The following is a 12478-nucleotide window of genomic DNA, read 5'->3' on the forward strand; positions in this document are numbered from 1 at the left end:
GTGTTGTTTTAATATCGGTATGGTTTGGATCCTTAACATAGCTGAGAATATGACACACAAACCAATTCGAGAAAGGCGGGGACCATCTACAGAGTTAGCTGTCTTTGTTAGGTTAGCAGAAAAAAGTTAGCTGTCTTTGTTAGGTTAGCAGAAAAAAGTTAGCTGTCTTTGTTAGGTTAGCAGAAAAAAGTTAGCTGTCTTTGTTAGGTTAGCAGGAAACATCAGCTTTTTTTGTCAAATTAGCAGAAAAAAATTTGCTATCTTTGTCAGGTTAGCAGAAAAAAGTTAGCTATCTCTGCCAGCTTACCAGAAAAAAAATAGCTTTCTTTGTCAGGTTAGAAGCAAAAGTTAGCTATTTTTGTCAGGTTAGCAGAAAAGAGTCAACTATATTTGTCTTGTTAGTCGAAAATAGTTGACAGTCTTTTGGCAGGTTTGAACAAATGCACAGATGTTAAATGAACCTTCCAGTCAAACTAACAGCACCCGACCCTCAACTAATCATAGAAGTTAGATGAGGTTAGAAAGGAGTTAGTTATCTTTGCCAAGCTCTCCTGTCTGGCTACACTTGGCCATCACAAGTTAGGTGAGCTTAAAACTGAGTTATCTTTATCCAGCTCAAACAGACACGCCAGAACACCGCCAATCTCCACCATCACCAAATCCATTACTGTGTTGAAAATAAAGAGTGCTCCACCCTTCCCTCGCTTCTCACTAGCATACCCTGGCGAAAGGAGAGAAATGGGCGACAATAAATATTTTCTCTGCGGGCTTTTAAAAGAATTGCCCATACTTCCTCTTCTCTGGACTCGGTTTGGCGTGTCTCTGGGGTCTTCTTCTCCGTTGCCAACACCCTGTTTTTATCAGTGAGTTGCAGTAAAGGACAGGATGATAGAAGAGATAGATGAATTGTTAGACGCCCAATACCAAAGTTGATTCACTTTACACTTTCTCTTTTCTCTTCTCTGTTGCCATCTGCCTGGGACGGGGGGCTTCTTCGTTTTGACTGTTTCTATTAGTGTGTTGCAGCAAAGGACTAGGTGATAGATAGATAGAAGAGATAGATAATATTGCAACAGTAGAGATAATATTGCAACAGAAGACGCCCAGACTAAAACGAATTCATCTCTATTTTCTCTTCTCTGTAGCCGTCTCCCTAGGGCCTCTCACTCCATGCAGTCTGTCTATTTTTATTAATTCATAAAAGGACTGCATGATAGATAGACAAGATAGATAAATTAGCTAGACGCCCAGTCCTAGGGTTAATTTACTTCCTGCTTCCTCATGTATAGACTAGGTTGCCATCTCCTTACGGTCTCTCACTCCCTTGCTGTTTTTGTCAGTGTACTGCAGTAAAGGAGAGGATGAGAGAGAGAAAGAGAGAGAGAGAGAGAGAGAGAGAGAGAGAGAGAGAGAGAGAGAGTCCGTCGTTAATGATTAGGGACAGAAACACGATCAGATTTCTTTCATATGTGTGTCATGGAGGTCGCTTGCGGCCTGTGTCTATAAATAAATGAATAAATAAATAAATAAAATGTATAAGCTTTGAATTATAGATGCGAGACAGAGACTGACAGACAGACACTGACACACACACACACACACACACACACACACACACACACACACACACACACACACACACACACACACACACACACACACTTTCATATCGGTGTCCCCCTCATGGTCGGATGCGGCGTCACTCAATAAAAACATGAATAAAAATATATATCCCCCGTGTATAATAAATGACAAGAGGCACGAAAGCCAAAGGTGCGTCCTACATCAAGCCAGAATCTGCTTACCTGGGTTCGCGTGTCCTTGTGGGCCTTGGAGTCTCTAGCACATTATATTTTTTGACTTATTCTGATATATTAATGGAACAGTCTAACATCCAATAGGTCAGAGTGGAGAAAGATGGGAGAGGCCTTCGTGTTGCACTAATATGACTTAGCCTCTATATTGTGGTGGTGGTGGTGGTGGTGGTGGTGATGATGATGATGATGATGATGATGGTGATGATGATGGTGATGATGATGATGATGATGATGATGATGATGATGATGATGATGGTAAAGATGATGATGATGATAAAGAAGAAGACCAAGACCAAGACGAGGAGGAGGAGGAAAAAGATGATGATGATGATGATGATATCAGAATAAGAGGAAGAAGAAGAAAGACTAAGAATAAGAAGACTTACTTTAGGCTGTCTCTTATCACACCTGAGAACCATCTTGCCAACCTCATAGTGTGATATCTTAGGGTGTTAAGATGGGCGTGTTAAGTTCTTGGGAGGAGGTGATGAGCTACTGCAGATGAGAGAGAGAGAGAGAGAGAGAGAGAGAGAGAGAGAGAGGGGGGGAGGAAGGATACAGATGTATATATAAAGAGAGAGGTGGGAGGGCGACAGAGACAAACAGCTTGACAGACAGATGGGTTAGTAGAGAAATGCATACATATAAACAGAAATTTATATTGACAGTTACATCGACATACATAATATATAAATGCATTCAGACAAACGAAGGCAGATTGTGTGTGTGTGTGTGTGTGTGTGTGTGTGTGTGTGTGTGTGTGTGTGTGTGTGTGTGTGTGTGTGTGTGTGTGCGCGCGCGTGAGAGAGAGAGAGAGAGAGAGAGAGAGAAAAAAAAAATGAAGTAGACAAAGAAGTAGTAACAGAAACAGGAGGAGAAAGACAATGAAGAAGAATTAATAAGAATAGAGGAAGAAGAAAGAAAAGAGAGGGTGAGAATAAGAGGCAATAAGAGGAGGAGGAGGAGGCAAAGTAGAGGGAAAGGAGAAAAAACTTGAGGGTGTACAATTTAAAGGCAATTATCAGGAAAACTACGACACCCTTTTAAAAGTTTTGCGTGTGTGTGTGTGTGTGTGTGTGTGTGTGTGTGTGTGTGTGTGTGTGTGTGTGTGTGTCTCATTCTCTCTCTCTCTCTCTCTCCATGTTTCTCTGTCCATACTCGTCTTTGTCTCTGCCTCTGTCTCTGTCTCTATTTCTTATTATAATAAGTCTCTTGTTGACACCTTCGAAATTTGGGGATTTCTCTCTCTCTCTCTCTCTCTCTCTCTCTCTCTCTCTCTCTCTCTCTCTCTCTCTCTCTCTCTGTCACTGATTCTGTTTCTTTCTTTTTTCTCTTGTCTGTCTGTCTGCCCCTGTCTGTCTCTGTGTTAAAGGAGGAGGAAGAAACAGTACAGAGAGAGAGAGAGAGAGAGAGAGAGAGAGAGAGAGAGAGAGAGAATTGAAATATGAGAATGAGAGGCGAAGTGTGAAAGCAAATTGGAAGAAAAAAAAACAAAAAAACACTCTGAAAGAAGAAGAGGAGACACACACACACACACACACACACACACACACACACACACAGTAGTGAAGAGAAGAATAAAGTGACAGGAATAATTTTAGGAAAAAGAACAATGTCAAAGAGAAAGTTAAGAGGGAAGGAAAATAAAGAAAATGATAGTGGAGTAAGGAAAGAAGTAGAGAAATGAAGGAACAAGAAAGACAACAAGAAGGAAGAGGAAAAGGCGACTGGGAAAGGAGGTGGAAGTAAAACAAGTTAAAAAAAAAATGGAATGGGAAATGAAAAATAAACTAGAACTCTGTAATTCTCCTGCGGACAGTCATTAGTCTCCACCTACTGTTTCTTAGGGACCTTGGTCCCACTGGGGAGATTTGGATGTTTTTTCTATCAGCATTGGCCCACACCAGGACACATAGCCTGAGTCTTTCAGATTCCCTGTGCAGGTCACACTGAAATCTCGAGTAGACACGACCAACTTATGTCGTTCACTCATAACACTGACATGACTTCTGACATGCTCTCCCATTGCGCGTAATGGACTGTTTTTTTTTTTTTTTCCATCAGCATTGGCTCATGCCAGGACACAACCTGGGCCCTGCAGATTCCTTGCGAAGTCTCCGGTGCACCTATAATCGTCGCGAGACCCTGAGGCGGGAATAGTAATAATTTCAGAGAAAAGAATAGTACAAACGGAACAGGTGGAGACTAAGATGGATATGAAAATGGTAGGAGAAAAAATGTATAAAAAACTTGACAAGTCAAAAACTAACCTCTCTCTTTCTCTCTCTCTCTCTCTCTCTCTCTCTCTCTCTCTCTCTCTCTCTCTCATTATGGACATACCTAATTTTTTTAATATACTGTATATTTAATTGTCTGTTAGTAGCAAAGGTAAAATACTCGAGAAGGTTAAAAAGAGAGGAGAGGGAGAAAATGTAAGAGGTGAGAGAGAGAGAGAGAGAGAGAGAGAGAGAGAGAGAGAGAGAGAGAGAGAGAGAGAGAGAGAGAGAGAGAGAGAGAGAGAGAGAGAGAGAAGGAAAAGGATAGGGATAGCCGCATGAAAGGTCCGTGAAAAAGATAGATGGATAAAAGGATAGGCAGACAGACAGACAGACAGACAGAGCAAAACCACCCCTCCCACTGTCAGCTTAGTTATCAATCCCATCGCTTTTTGTACAACCCTGTCACAAAGCATTGATGTTAAGCTACAGTCGATATCAAAAGTTGGTTCACAATTCCACTCCATCTATTTCAGACTTAGGGCGTATCCGTCCCCCCCCCCTAACTAAAGACAAAGAATCATCTATGGGCAGGGAAACATACCACACCTCTCTCAGCTTAGTAATATTTTTGCAAGCAGAGGAAAGTGACACATAGAAGAGGTGAAATATTAGGCAAACTTTTGACTCCTACGGTACAGTTGTGTGAAACAGTTCGTAGATTTTGCTGCTTATTCTCAGTTTTTTGGTTATTTATATTTTCATGGGAGTATGCAAGTTTGTGGGGGGGGGGTTGTGCGTGTGTGTGTGTGTGTGTGTGTGTGTGTGTGTGTGTGTGTGTACTGTACGCGGTAGAGAGAGAGAGAGAGAGAGAGAGAGAGAGAGAGAATTTGTCTTGGCTGGTTCACGTTCTAGTCTGTCTGTCTGTCTGTCTGTCAACAACGTCACTGCAATACTATTGAATTAGAATACACTAATTTAGACTAATGATAGATCATTAGAGGAAGCAGTAATTCTGAGCAAGAGGTCAAAGGTCAAGCTCTGAAGGGGGGATGATGGTGCTTTGTGGGAGGTATGCGCTCTCTGAAGGTTATTATTACATTTTTTTGGCATCTTAAGACAGGAAATTAAGCTCAGGAGAGATTTTCTTAACTGGGGTTACAAACAGCCTATAATAAATATTTCAGTGCCTTGTTTTATTTGTTATTGGTATCTCCCGCCTTTACTAAGGTGGAGCGATATTGTTTTTGCCCGACCCAGTGTGTGTGTGTGTGTGTGTGTGTGTGTGTGTGTGTGTGTGTGTGTGTGTGTGTGTGTGTGTGTGTGTGTGTGTGTGTGTGTCTGTCTGTCTGTCTGTCTGTCTGTCTGTCTGTCTGTCTGTCTGCCTGTCTGCCTGTTCCCATTATATCTAATGAACGGCTAGAGCTATCAACATGAAACCCTCAGGGCATCAAGATATGGCCCAAATCTTGGACGACTTCGAAAATAGGCACTCTGGGTCAAGGTCAGGGTCATCGAAATGGCTAGCAAAGGTCTACTAATTTTTATCACCCGTCTTTAGCTCCTTTATATCTCATGAACGGCTTGAGCTATCAACATGAAACCTTCAGGGTATCAAGATATGGCCAAAATCTTGGACGTGATGAAAAATGGGCCATCAGGGTCAAGGTTAGGGTCACCAAAATGACTGCCAAAAGTCAACTAGAGTCTTTAATATGGACTGGCTTATTGTTAAACATTGTGACTGAATTCCACATAGTTTCGCGAATTTTGTTCACATATGGTTTGTGAGTATCTTGCGAACATGGCCAACAGCATATTCTGGAGGACGATTAGCATTCGGCTCCCGAATGATTTTCTATATTATTGTTACTACTACTACTACTGCTGCTGCTGCTGCTGCTGCTGCTGCTGTTACTACTATTACTACTACTACTGCTACTACTACTGCTGCTGCTGCTGCTGCTGCTGCTGCTGCTGCTGTTACTACTACTACTGCTACTACTACTACTACTACTGCTGCTACTACTACTATTACTACTACTAATAATAATGATGATAATAATAATAGTGCTAATACTACTACTACTGCTACTGTTACTACTAAGATTCTTCATGTAAATGATGAAGCTTCTTGTTTTAGTCAGTATTATTTTTCTTTGCACTTTCTTTCCTCGATCTTGGTGATATTAAACATGAAGGTACCTTGGGGTAACCCATGTCCTTGTGCCAGATATAAATGACCTTGGCCTATTTTTGAAGGTGATATACTCATATTTCTTCTAAAAATGCATATTTGAAATCGAAATATCTCAGAAACTAATTGAGATACAGCCAGTTGGTTGAATACCCTATGATAAAAATATGTGCTGAATAATTCTGGCTCAGTATTTTGCCATTTAGCCTAGTGGAAAGTACCGAATTCAAATTTGCTCAGTTTTTCTTTGCAACACGTTATAAAGAAAACCACAAAAGTTTCAAAGCTGTAACTTTCCAGATATATAGTTGTGGTCCCTCTTGTGATCTGAAAGGAATATGGTTACAGTTAAACATACAGTTAGCCAGTTATTGAGACAAACGTACAATATACACATGCGTTCTTTGACACCTTTGTCTTCAGATCTTGGTGTTACACAGGAAGTTACCTTAGGGTTTTCAGATCTTGTTTATATTCCACATACCTTATATACCATATAGTGAAGCTTCCTGATTGTGGCTACACAATAAGAATAGGTAACTAGTTATTATTATTATTATTATTATTATTATTATTATTATTATTATTATTATTATTATTATTATTATCATCATCATCATTATTATTACTGTCTTCAAACAACCTAATTTACCCCAAAATACACCTTGTGAACTGGAGAGGTTACCTACAGCCTTCATGACTCCTTTCAGTACTAGAACTCTTTCCTAAGTTAAATGAAATTGTCTAGAAGAAACAGGAATAAAAAATATTTATTAAAAAATGCACAGACCACAGTGACACCGTCCCCTAATTTTTTACCTTAATTAATTACCTTGGCCCTTGACTGACCTCTGCAAAAAACAAATCACTTCTTCCCTTCCCTACCCCCAATGTATATGCCAAGCTTGGTGGCAATCCATTCAGGCATTCAGGAGATATTTTGGTTACAGGCACACACACACACACACACACACACACACACACACACACACACACACACACACACACACACACACACACACACACACACACACACACACACACACACACACACACACACACACACACACACACACACACACACACACACACACACACACACACACACACACACACACACACACACACACACACACACACACACACACACACACACACACACACACACACACACACACACACACACACACACACACACACACACACACACACACACACACACACACACACACATTAATACATGTTGGCGGACCTGACCACATAAAGAACGTCACCCTGACGAAATTGGACTAAACTCATTGATTATTTATTTTTGGGCAAGAGAGCCAGCTCTCCCTCGCTAAGTATACCCTCCACTGTGGCAGGCAGTGGGACGGTGATGGCAGGTGTTCATTGGGCTTAATTGCCAGGTACACGCAGTCCCTACTTTCCAGGTACACACATTCCCTTGTTGTCATTACGCCCGTAGTTTGCGCTGCATACTCATACCCCTGATGCGTTTAGCGGGTGATAGTCTGCAGGGCTGGACTGATTGGATTAACGTTAATTTGTGGGCTAGGGCAACTGTGTTTTTATTTTTTAATTACCTGCCCCGACCCGGAGGGGCTCGGGGCGGGTATTTTTTTCACTCGCTCTGTTTGTTTGTTTGTCTGTCTGTCTGTCTGTTAACAACTGTACCTGAAAACTACTAGTATGATTTTGGCTAAAATTACAGTGACGATGGGCAATGACTTGATCACTTGATGAAATTTCGGGCCTAGGCCGAAGCTGTAGGCCCAGAAAAAGTGAAAAAAAAGTTTTTTTTCGGCATAACTCCTGTCAAATTTGTCATATCAACATGAAACCAAAACCTAAATGTGCATCTTTCAAATCTGCATCCTATAACATACCTCATTACATCAGGGAGGTCACTCCATAGTTAACAGTAGTTGGGTCAATGTCAGGTGGGTCTGGCCTAAAATTTCAAATGGACATAAAATCGTCACTTCTCACCCAAAATGCTCCAAATTTGATATGTGACGTCTTTGACTAGATATCCTGTTATTTTTTTTATACGTCAGCATTAAAATGACTGCTGGGGTCGGGTTTGCTGTGCCTTGCCAAAGCCTCTTGTTTTTGTAAGTGTCGATAAAGATTTTGTTAATGTTGGCAGAGGGGAGGGGTTGTTTTGTGTGTGTTTAGGTTTATGTAGTAAGGGTTGTGGGGGGACTGTGTGTGTGTGTGTGTGTGTGTGTGTGTGTGTGTGTGTGTGTGTGTGTGTGTGTGTGTGTGTGTGTGTGTGTGTGTGTGTGTGTGTGTGTGTGTGTGTGTGTGTGTGTGTGTGTGTGTGTGTGTGTGTGTGTGTGTGTGTGTGTGTGTGTGTGTGTGTGTGTGTGTGTGTGTGTGTGTGTGTGTGTGTGTGTGTGTGTGTGTGTGTGTGTGTGTGTGTGTGTGTGTGTGTGTGTGTGTGTGTGTGTGTGTGTGTGTGTGTGTGTGTGTGTGTGTGTGTGTGTGTGTGTGTGTGTGTGTGTGTGTGTGTGTGTGTGTGTGTGTGTGTGTGTGTGTGTGTGTGTGTGTGTGTGTGTGTGTGTGTGTGTGTGTGTGTGTGTGTGTGTGTGTGTGTGTGTGTGTGTGTGTGTGTGTGTGTGTGTGTGTGTGTGTGTGTGTGTGTGTGTGTGTGTGTGTGTGTGTGTGTGTGTGTGTGTGTGTGTGTGTGTGTGTGTGTGTGTGTGTGTGTGTGTGTGTGTGTGTGTGTGTGTGTGTGTGTGTGTGTGTGTGTGTGTGTGTGTGTGTGTGTGTGTGTGTGTGTGTGTGTGTGTGTGTGTGTGTGTGTGTGTGTGTGTGTGAAGTTTACATAGCGTTATAGAAGTCACTGTGCCATTAAAAACATTATCATACCTCACACACGTTTCATACCTTACACTGACACACCACCCACTGCCACACCTTACACTGCCACACCTCACACTGCCACACCTCACACTGCCACACCATCCATTGCCACACCTCGCAGTGCCACACCTCACAGTGCCACACCACCCATTGCCACACCTCACAGTCACACCACACACTGTCACACCACCCATTGCTACACCTCACACTGCCACACCACACACTGCCACACCACCCATTGCCACACCTCACACTGCCACACCACACACTGCCACACCTCACAGTCACACCACACACTGCCACACCACACACTGCCACACCTCACACTGCCACACCACACACTGCCACACCTCACACTGCCACACCACCCATTGCCACACCTCACGGTCACACCACACACTGCCACACCACACACTGCCACACCACACACTGCCACACCACCCATTGCCACACCTTACACTGCCACACCACACACTGCCACACCTCACAGTCACACCACACACTGTCACACTACACACTGCCACACCACACACTGCCACACCACACACTGCCACACCACACACTGCCACACCACACACTGCCACACCACACACTGCCACACCTCACACTGCCACACCTCACACTGCCACACCACCCATTGCCACACCTCACGGTCATACCACACACTGCCATACCTCACACTGCCACACCACACACTGCCACACCTCACACCACACACTGCCACACCATCCATTGCCACACCTCACGGTCACACCACACACTGCCACACCTCACGCTGCCACACCACCCATTGCCACACCTCACGGTCACACCACACACTGCCACACCACACACTGCCACACCACCCATTGCCACACCTCACGGTCACACCACACACTGCCACACCTCACGCTGCCACACAACACACTGCCACACCACACACTGCCACACCACACACTGCCACACCTTACACTGCCACACCACACACTGCCACATCACACACTGCCACATCTCACACTGCCACACCTCACACTGCCACACCTCACACTGCCACACCACACACTGCCACACCACACCCTACCATACCTCACACTGCCACACCACACACTGCCACACCACACACTGCCACACCTCACACTGCCACACCACACCCTACCATTCCTCACACTGCCACACCACACACTGCCACACCTCACACTGCCACACCTCACACTACCACACCACACACTGCCACACCTCACACTGCCACTCCACACACTGCCACACCTCACACTGCCACACCTCACACTGCCACACCACACACTGCCACACCTCACACTGCCACACCTCACACTGCCACTCCACACACTGTCACACCACATACTGCCACCTCACACTGCCACACCTCACACTGCCACTCCACACACTGTCACACCACAAACTGCTTCACCTCACACTGCCACACCACACACTGCCACACCACACACTGCCACACCACACACTGCCACACCACACACTGCCACACCACACCCTACCATTCCTCACACTGCCACACCACACACTGCCACACCTCACACTGCCACACCTCACACTACCACACCACACACTGCCACACCTCACACTGCCACTCCACACACTGCCACACCTCACACTGCCACACCTCACACTGCCACACCACACACTGCCACACCTCACACTGCCACACCTCACACTGCCACTCCACACACTGTCACACCACATACTGCCACCTCACACTGCCACACCTCACACTGCCACTCCACACACTGTCACACCACAAACTGCTTCACCTCACACTGCCACACCACACACTGCCACACCACACACTGCCACACCATAGCCGTTTTTCGTGACTAGCATCATATTCTAGTGTTAGTCTCTTGTTACAGCTCAGCATTCAAAATGAAGAGATGGTAACATTAGGCCAAGTTGGAGTAAAATGAGTATAGTGAGTGCATATTTAGTCTTTTCAGCCGGTCTACATATAAAAGGATTTGAACATCGTTAACTAATTTTCTGCACGTTTTAAAAGGAATTTATTGTCATTTTATAAGAAGGACAATAAAACTGCACAGTACTCATTGCAGTTTGGGTGGATAGGGATTCATTGCCCGTATAGAATAAAATAGATAAACGAATAGATAGACAGGTTGATAGATAGATGGATAGACAGAGAATAAGCCTGACCTAATTAGCAAGTCTGCCCTAATAGTAAAAAAAAAAAGATAGATAGATAGATTGACAGACAGTTATAACATACATAATAATCCTCACCTGACCAGGAAGTTTGCCCTACACGTAAAATAAAATATGGATAGATATATAGACAGGTAAACAAATAGGTCGATAGACAGATTAAAAAAAAAAAAAAGAAATCGGATAGCGAATCAAATCTTCTTTTCCCGCCTTTCGTAGCCAACTTCGTCAAATCGTACCCTGGCCAACAAATCAGGGACATAGAACTCCACCACCAGCACATCCACGACAAGTGAAAGCCCCGGGATTTACTGTATATAGAACGACTTAAGTAATTGAATAAGGACACATAACCTTGGGAGAAAGCAGTGGCCCTCTCTCTCAGGTCAGGTCAAGTCAAGGAAAGGATAGGGGGGTGGAGAGATAGATAGATAGATAGATGGATGGATAGACTGTATAAAGAACGACTTAAGTAATTGAATAAGGACACATAACCTTGGGATAAAGCAGTGGCCGTCTCTCCCTGAAATGAGGTCGTCTTGGATGGATCCAGGCCATGTCAGGTCATGTAAAGGGAGTTAGGTTGTCTTTGTTGGTTCCAGGTCATGTTAAGTCAAGAAAGAAAGGGAGGGAAGGCAAGGGGAGGGTGTGGGAGATAGATAGATAGATAGACTGATGGACGGATGGATATAGATAGATAGATGGATAAATAGGTAGATAGAGAGAGAGAGAGAGATGAATGGATGGATGGATAAATAGGTAGATAGATAGATACATAGATAGGTGGATGGATAGATGGATATAGAGGGGGAGTAGGAAATGGTCGGCAGGAAATTAAAAATAAATAGAAATATATCCATAGGCCATCAACGCCCCACAGTAGGTTATCAAGAAAATGAGCTAAACGCAAACAAGAAACTCGAGGTCAAGGTCATACGGGAGGTTAAGGTCATACGGGAGGTCAAGGTCATCAAAGGTTGGCGAGGTTGAAATTCTCTTGCCAATAAATATCTGTGTATTAAGTTTAATGAAAGTGACTTTAACAATCTTCGGAAATGAGATAAACGCAAAACGGGACGGACGGACGGAAGGACGGGAGGACGGACGGCATGACTGACGGAAGGATGGACGGACGGAGAGACGGACAAACGGAAGGAAGGACGGACAGACGGAAGGACGGTCATGACCAACACTATATGCTCCGA

Source organism: Coenobita brevimanus, chromosome 116, assembly GCF_032717465.1.
Source record: "Coenobita brevimanus isolate Jiangsu-jjx chromosome 116, ASM3271746v2, whole genome shotgun sequence".
NCBI classification, from domain to species: domain Eukaryota; kingdom Metazoa; phylum Arthropoda; class Malacostraca; order Decapoda; family Coenobitidae; genus Coenobita; species Coenobita brevimanus.